The sequence below is a fragment of the Capra hircus genome, chromosome 13 (genome assembly GCF_001704415.2).
Source record: "Capra hircus breed San Clemente chromosome 13, ASM170441v1, whole genome shotgun sequence".
In the NCBI taxonomy this organism is placed as follows: domain Eukaryota; kingdom Metazoa; phylum Chordata; class Mammalia; order Artiodactyla; family Bovidae; genus Capra; species Capra hircus.
The window spans coordinates 34,528,744-34,537,508 of NC_030820.1; the positions used below are offsets into that span (position 1 = coordinate 34,528,744).

Here is an 8,765-nt window from a genome sequence, read left to right on the forward strand (position 1 = left end):
CACCTGGGCTCAGAGCCCTGTGACCTCGGGTGAGGTAATAAACTCCCTCCAAGCCTCTGTCTTCTCACTGTAAAATGGGAATAATAATAAAACATGCACCTCCCCCACCCCAGGTTAGTGGGATAGTTAAATGAGATGATAATACAGGGCTGGCGCAGAGACTGACATGTCATTAATACACGCTACACGGTCCCTCTCTTTGCTGGGATTGGCAGCATTAGGAAGAATCAAAGTTACTGACTGAGGCCCCATTCTCTCCCCTGTCTTCTAACTAACCAGGTATCTGCCCTTCCCCTGCCTTGAAGAATCCTGAGCATTTACCACAGACTTAAGGGCTTCCCTGGTGGCTCAGCTGGTTAAGAATCCACCTGCAATGTGGGAGATCTGGGTTTGATCCCTGGGTTGGGAAGATCCCCTAGAGAAGGGAAAGGCTAGCCACTCTAGTATTCTGGCCTGGAGAATCCCATGGGCTGTATAGTCCATGTGGTCGCAAAGGGTCAGACATGACTGAGTGACTTTGACTCACTCATTTAAGGGATGGTGGGGTGGAGGCGTGAGAGTGGAGGAAGGGCTGGGGTGGGGGTGGGGCCTTGATCCAAATAGTCATCATAAGGCTTAGACGTCTTTGGTTTCAAGACCATTTTCTCAGAAGAGTGCTTCTGGCCCTTTGCTTAATCCTGGGATGCTGTTGAGATCCCAGGAGAGTCAGGTTCCATGAGGCAAGTCCTGCCAGTCCACAGTTGCATCCATCTTGGTCCTTCTGGCCTCGCCTGGGTCTTACAGCCACCTTGGCTGTGATGCCTCATTAGTTACTGCATCAGGCATTGTTTTTTCAGCCTCTCTGCAAAATGCTACATAAGCTTCCATCTTTCAAACCACAAGGTCACAATCTGTGTTTACAGGTTGGGACAAAGCTGTCATCCTCTTCCATCGATGTCCCACCTCCAACTTTAGGACAGAACAGGGGTCCCACCCTCAGCCACAGAGACCTTGAAACCCAGGTGAGAAAACCTCCTCACCCCAGACACCCTGCCTCCTCCCAGGATGGCCTTCCACCCATCAAGGGATATCTGGGATCCCCGGGAGAGCTGGCCGCTGGGTCCACGGCTCATATCGCCCCTGCCTGGCCAGGCCTGACCAACTTCAGGATACAGCAGTTAACAAAGGAAAATACGGAGGGAGCCGGATTTTCCCAGCTGCCTGAGAAGGGAAAGGAAGCCGGGCTCAGTGACTCACACAATGGCATCGAAACAATTCAAGGAACTGTCCGAGGAAGTGACCAGAATAGCCCGGTGATCGCTGTGGGGCGGGGAAGATGGAAGCCAGGCTCTCCACAGCGGGACGGGGAAACAAGAGGAGGAGCTTTCCCCATGGTGGGGCAACTGCCCTTTAGAAACATGTGCTGAAATGTTGTTCTGTTAACTCCCAGGCCCAGGAGGGGAAGATCCATGGAGAGGCAGAGGGGGAGGTTATGATGCTGGTGTCTCTAACTCAGGGTGCTGTGGATGCCACAGGCCACCTTGGGACCAGTCACCAAGGAAATGGGGGCCCCTCCCCACTCCCAGAGCTGATATTTTATCGAGGACCGCACACCGCTGGGTGGAGAGCAGGGAGGGGACCCAGCAGGGCAGCTGAGTTGACTCCAGCGGATCTCCTGCAGGGAAAGAAGCGTTCTGGGCTCAGGTCTTGTTTGCAGAGAAGCTTGAATATAGGTGCCAAGTCCTGACGCCATCTTCCCCTCCCTCTGCTTTCAGAGTCCACACCGAACACCTCTCTCAAGGGTGAAAGAGGTTCAGAGTTTTCAAGACCCAGCTAACTAAACACAGGGCCCAGGAGAGGGCAAACAGCCGTCCGCTCTCACACTTAGGATCCACTGCTTCAAAGGGCTCCGTCGTGGTTACAAAAAGAACACGAGAGTTCTCTGTGTTTGTTTTAAAGTGAGGCCTTTAATAAACAGTCTTCTAAAAACAAAAAAAAAGAACCCAAATAACACACAGGGGAAACAAGCTTCTTTCTTCCTTTCATTCATCAGTCAAAGCATCACACTCCCCTTGGCTTTGGCTTAAATGAGTTTGGTTTCTTCGCAGAAGTTCACCGTTTATGAAATACATTCACTTTATGGACTTTGATCTCCCCACTGGCACAGCTTGAGGTGGGTTCAAAATTCTACAGAGTTAAACACAACCACATGGGACCGGGGCGGGGAAGTAGTGGGAGCTCACGTCCGCTAGGTTTGGGGAGGGCAGAGAGGTGGGGGTGGGGGTGGGAGTGGAGGGAGTGTGGTTGCCCAGGTGACCTCAGCCATACCTTCTCCTCCCCTCTGCTGCCCAGGGTGAGCTGGCCCAGAAGAGAGGAGGTGAGCAAACTGGGCCCCAGGGCCACAGCATGCTCCGAGGAGGTGAGGGGAATGCCAGCTGAACTGGTTGCATCAGCGTTCCTCCTTCTAACCCTGCCAGACCTGGGGCACTTTGATGAAAATGAAAATCATGGAAGTTAAAAAAAAAGAAGTAAAAGTCATACCTCTTAATTCTAAGAAGTCAAAAGTACAGGTATTTGAAATCTGTATGTGTGTACAGATAGGTAGGTATGTAGGTAGGTAGATGATAGAGATGATAGATAGAGAGACAGATAGAGAGATAGAAAGAATAGGTAAATACATGCATACCTACATACGTAGGATGGATGGAGGGTTGGTTAGGTGGTTGAATAGTCAGAATGGATAGATAGATATAGATGATAGACAAATATAATAGATGTTAGGGAGAGTGAGAGAGATATAAATTCATAGCTCACTCTGCTCCCATTCCTCCTGAAAGGAAATTCTCTTTCCTACATCATTTTCGGCAGCTGCTGGGGTAGCCTCTCTGACAGTCACCAACCCCCTCTTCCAAACTGACGGAACTCTGGTTAATTCCAGTACCTACCTCTTTTCTGTAGGATGCAGGGTGAAACTTGATTGCTCTGAGCCCAGGTCATCCTGATGACTGGGTAGGTGTTTGGTAGGAGAGCAATTCTGGTCCGTGAGATATGACGGATGGTGAGACTGGACCCTACTGGGAAAGGCTTTTCTTCCTGAAATAAAGGGACACATGAAAAGAATACTCTCTTTTCTGACTCCAGGATGTCTGTATCTGATGCAGGGCAGTTAACTAAGGACAGCAGAGCCACAAGACGGAGAGAAGCTAAGTCTCTGATGACTTGGTGAGACTGCTGAATTAATCAACTGTCGTTGTTCAGTTGCTAAGTCGTGTTCAACTCTGCGATCTTACGGACTGCAGCATGCCAGGTCTCCCTGTCCTTTACTGTCTCCCTGAAAAGTTTGCTTAAACTGATGTCCACAGAGTCATGATGACATCCAACCATCTCATTCTCTGCCGCCCTCTTCTCCTCTTGCCCTCAATCTTTCTCAGCATCAGAGTCTTTTCCAAAGAGCTGGCTCTTCACATCAGATAGCCAAAGTATTAGAGCTTCAGCTTCAGCATCAATCCTTCCAATGATCAGCCGTTAAACTGATCTAATTCTGGACTTCTTGTTATGGAAGAAATAAATTCCTTTATTATTTTAGCAACTTTTGGGTAATGGTAAGATAAAATATAATTCACATATTCTCAAAAATGTACCATTCAATGGTTTTTAGTATATTCACAGTATTTTTGTCTGGAGAATCCATCCCCCAGACAGAGAATCCCCCTGGCCAGATACAGTCCATAAGGTCACAAAGAGTTGAACATGACTGAAACGACTTAGTAGGCATGCAGACACACACAGTGTTGTACAACCATCACCACAAATTATTGTTAGAACATTTTCACCCCCTTCCAAATAAATCCCATATACATTTTGGTATTGCTTCCCAATCCTCCCATCCCCCCACTCCGGATGTTAAGCATCTACTATTTCCTGTCTCTGCAGAATTGTCTATTGTGGACATTTCATATCAATGAAATAATACAATAAAATGGTCTTTTGTGACTGGCTTCATTCCCTTAGCATGTTTCCAAGGTTCATTTATATTGCTGCATATCTCATACAAACATATATCTTGTTCTTTTTTTTAATAGCTAAATAATATTCCATTGTGTAAATATACCACCTTTTTTTTATCCGTTTATCACTTGAAGTATATCTGGGTCATTTCCACCTTTTAACGATTATGAATAATGCCATTATGGATGTTCATGTACAAACTTTTATATGGCCATAGTTCTCTCATTTCTCTTGCATCTATAAGTAGGTGTGGAATTGCTGAGTTACTTAAGTAATTTTGAGTTGGATTACCTGTTACTTGCAGCAGAATCATCCTACTTGATACATGTTAAAGTAAATAACACAGAGGAAGTTCTTGGCTTCTGCACACACTCAGGCTGCTAGTCGATGGCTATTCTCCCTTCTTGATGTTACCAGGAAGAGAAAATCAGGTCCAAGAGGGCTGGAGTATTTTGCATATGATCATCTTTCTGGAACATCATTTATTTCGTCTGGTGTTTGCAGTACTTGAAAAAAAAGCTGAACAATGTTCAGCTGCTGTCTCTTTTTTTAAAGCATATCATCATCTCCAGAGGCTCCAGAGTTTCAGAGACCTACTACCATGGAACCCACTCAGTGTCTTGACTAGGGTGAACCAGTGTGACCCTTCACGGTAATTGGCCAAGTTGGCTTCTAGTCACTTTGTTGGGTTCCTTTGAACATGAAAAGCTTTGGTGACTTCAAGGGTGTTTCTTAAAGTACCAACAATTCCAAAATCATTGCACCTTTCTTCATAAGCTTTCAATTATTTATCAGTTAGGTTTAGAAGAAATTGGCAGGAAAGGGGCATAGATTTGGAAGGGAGGGGATGTGTGATTCTAGACTCCCAAGATGAAGGGATAGAGACCAAAGGAGGAAGAAAAGGGGCAAAAGCAAGCTCTGTCATTTTGAAATTTGGATGAAAGCCACCTCTGACCCCAGGAATCATTCACAAACATCATTTTGCCTGCTGTCCTCTTTAGGTAAATTAGATTGTGTTAGATAAATGATGCTAGAGAGATAGATAGATGAATTGATGAGTCGGATGAATAGATAGATAGACAGGTAGAGCAGGCATTTCTTTTATAATAAGATAGAGAGTAACAATACTAAATCTAGTTAGGAAAACAGAAATCATACCAACTACTCCAAACAAAAAAGTTTTAATTAGCACAGGAAATTGGTGACATCAGTGTTAGGAAAGCTGAAAGATCAAAATGAGGTGCTAGAGGAACCCAGAAACTAATAACTGCGGAAGCCACCTAGAGAAATGAAATGGAAGAGGTGGTGTCACCAGCTGTGAACTGGGATGAGGGGGCCTCATGGCGCTGTTGCTCGGGTCTCTGGAGGAAAGTGCTATTCCACTGGTCTCCAGACACATGGACACAGGCTCCTGTCTCTCCTGCCTTCCTCTTCTACCTTCCAAATCCCCTCTAGTGCTGACCACTAACAGACCTAGTGGGAAGCTGGCAAGGGAGGCTAGGAAATGCAGTTTTCAGAGCCTCAACCCCCAAATCACAGAGCAGTATAGAGAAGCATGGTCTCAGAGCTGATGGACAATTGATCAGTCAACAGCTGATTGGCTAGCAACAGCCAAACGCAACTGTCTACCTTACCGGAGGTTTCCTACAACAGTGAGGATTCGCTTCTGCCCTACCAGGTGCATTAGTCTGTCTCACAAAGAAGGACCCTCTTCCTACTGAAGGTGAAACATCAGGTCCCAACTGTTAACTCCCCGTCTCATACTGTCATGAATTCCTCTTTGGGTTTGGTTGCAATCCCACCTGAATCTCTGTAACCTGGAGTCAGACATGATAGACTTATCCATTGACAACAGGCTGGTATGAAATGATGTGATGACAAGCGAGGAGGACAAAGCACCGCTTCTCCATCTTCCTTTCTAGATGAGACACAGGCCACTGCTGATTTCTGCAACCCTTTTCTTCCCTTTCCCCACAGATAGCCAGTTTCTCTGTCAGTCCAAGTTCCATACTTTGTTTCTCCTACTTTCATTCCTAAGGGATGGACTCTTCTGAGTCTTATCGTTCTTAGGTTACTAGAATTTTCCATCAACTCTTATAGGACTTCATGGGACCAACTCTTGTTATGGGACTTCACGCCTCTAGAGAATCTTCCACCCACAGTGTAGCAGCAGCCTCGTTTTATGTTAGGTAATCAGGATCAATCATTCCAGCTAGGGGGCAAACCCTTCTTCACTTACTGGTTCAGTGGTATGAAAGTCCAGATGTCCAGGTGGAAGTCCCAACTGTCAAACTGATGGTGGCACTGTGTTCCCTGCTGGAAGCAGGCATCTGTAATCAGCTAAGAACTTTAAACCCAAAGTTGCTGAGATGGGAAGGCAAATACTCCAGGAGATTTACTAGTGATGGAAGCCAACTCCATCTTCATTGCTTGGTTTCTAGACCCTTCAACTCTGGCTATGGGGGAAACCACACCAGGTCTCCATGATCACACACTGCAGAGTGGTAGTCAGTGCCTCAGGTCTTCTTTGTCCCTCACTTTGCACTGTAACTGCCTCCTCTGAGGACCACTCTTTCTATGAAGCCAGATGTTTCTGGGTGATGAGACACATGGAAAGATGAGACATCCCACAAGTTCACGGCTGTGCTTCTTTTGCTATGAAATGAGTTCTTTGGCAGAATCGAAGCTGTGAGGGACACAATGACAGCAGATAGCATAGTCCTTGTGCCCATGGATGGTGATGGTGCAGAAGTATTTCAGGCAAAAGGAAAACCCCGTCTAGAATAAGGGCTCCCTTCCAATAGCATAAATTGCTTCTCCCTCCTTAATAGGATAGAAGGGTCCAGTGGAATCACTGTCCCTGCAGGTGGCCTCCAGGAGTGATGTCATTTCCTGTCCAGAGCTCTGCATGTGTTTCTGCTGTTGGTGGGTCAGGCACTTGGCAAACAGGTCAGCCACAGTGAGGAAAAGGCTGAGATGTGGAGAAGATGCAGGGCTCCCATCCCTGCCACCACGGCCACTCTGTACACGGACCCACGGACTGAGCACCGGTGTGGCTGCAGGGAAAGCTGGCCAACGTTGCAGAGCATCATCGTACTCATTGAATTAATGTGAGCCTCTTGTGAATGCCACTCAGTGAGAACTCATAAAGGACAAAAACATCCCCGCACTTGGTGCTCATCCTAGGATGTCACCACACCCCTCTTCTCCAGTTTGCAGGGTCTTCGGCATTCAAAATCTTGTCAGGTGGGATGGGGGCTGGTGAGAGAAAGGGGCTATATGTACACATATGGCTGATTCACTTTGAGGTACAGTAGAAACTAACACAACATTGTAAAGCAACTATACTCCAGTAATAAAATTTTAACAAAGAAAGCATGTCAGGATATTATCTTCAAAGTGAAAGACAAGTCGCTGCACTTTGTATTTCCTTCGTGTAGGAGTAGCTTCTGTAGGTTCTGGAAACCATTTATATCCTACACACTGTATGCCATTCTACCACAAGTAGAGCTCAAAGTTGAAAGGTCTGAACTGGTCATTTTTCTCTCTGTAAGTTCTCTCAGGTAGACAGACGTGGCCATCTGGTTTCTCAAAGCCTTGCCTTCAACAGCCACTTTGCTGCAAGCAACCACAGCTAATACTAATTAATCACGATACCACTGTATACGCACAAGTTGCCAATACCCAGTGTTTCACTGGCAAGGAGCTCAGCGTTGCTTTTGAGGCCAAAGATAGAGGCGAATCCAGTCCATGTTCCTATCTCTGGGATCCTCTCCTTCTGGTACCCTAAATACTCTCTGAGCCAGGTTCTAGTCAGGGCAAGAGAAGGCCCACCAGGTATTTCAATGCACAGAACCCATGCCTCAGGCATTGGAAGGCTGAAAGAGCAGCGGAGCAGGCTCAGATAGCCCAGGGGTTGTGCACAGCAGGAAGGAACTTCGATGCAGGGCTGGGAGGAAAGGGAAGAGCTGTAGCCATCAGGCTCCAGGTGTGGGAGGAGGGGCTTATCCAAACCTTTGGGAGGGGTCTCTGTGCAGCTGGCCCTCCAGTCTCTGAGGGTACCAGGCTCAGGCTTTGAAGAGCAGATCCTTTTTTTTTTTTTTAGTTTATTTTTTTATTGAAGGATAATTGCTTTACAGAATTTTGTTGTTTTCTGTCAAACCTCAACATGAATCAGCCATAGGTATACATTTATCCCCTCCCTTTTGAACCTCCCTCCCATCTCCCTCCCCATCCCACCCCTCCAGGTTGATACAGAGCCCCTGTTTGAGTTTCCTGAGACATACAGCAAATTCCCGTTGGCTATCTACTTTACATATGGTAATATACATTTCCATGTTACTCTTTCCATCAATCTCACCCTCTCCTGGAGAGCAGATCTTGAAATGGAAGCTTTGCAGGTACCTGGGCTTCTGAGCAGAGCAGAGCATCACAGCTCACCACCTGATTTGGAGGTGCGCTTCAGGCAGTGAAGAATCCACTTGCAATGCAGGAGACCTGGGGTCAGTCCCTGGGTTGGGAAGATCCTCTGGGGCAGGGAATGGTTACTCACTCCAGTGTTCTTGCCTGGAAAATCCCATGGACACAGGAGACTGGTGAGCGACAGTACACGGGGTCACAAAGAGCTGGACGTGACTGAGCAACTAACTCTTTTTTTTTTTCTCCACTTGGAAGATGTTTAAACCTCTGAGAAGGAGGCTTGGTCACAACTTGGATCTCTGGGAGGAGGCCCAACCCCGTGGGTACTCAGATACACTTCCCCTGTGCGGTTTTTCAAC

The 8,765-nt window shown here is 46.8% G+C and overlaps 1 long non-coding RNA gene across 1 annotated transcript; it reads right to left on the reverse strand.

Annotated features, from left to right (window-relative positions):
* On the reverse strand, nt 1,936-8,525 carry LOC108637383. The gene is made up of 3 exons (XR_001918999.1): nt 8,392-8,525; nt 2,308-3,072; nt 1,936-2,166 (listed from the first exon to the last, which is right to left on the reverse strand). It is a non-coding gene; the product is annotated as an uncharacterized LOC108637383 (long non-coding RNA).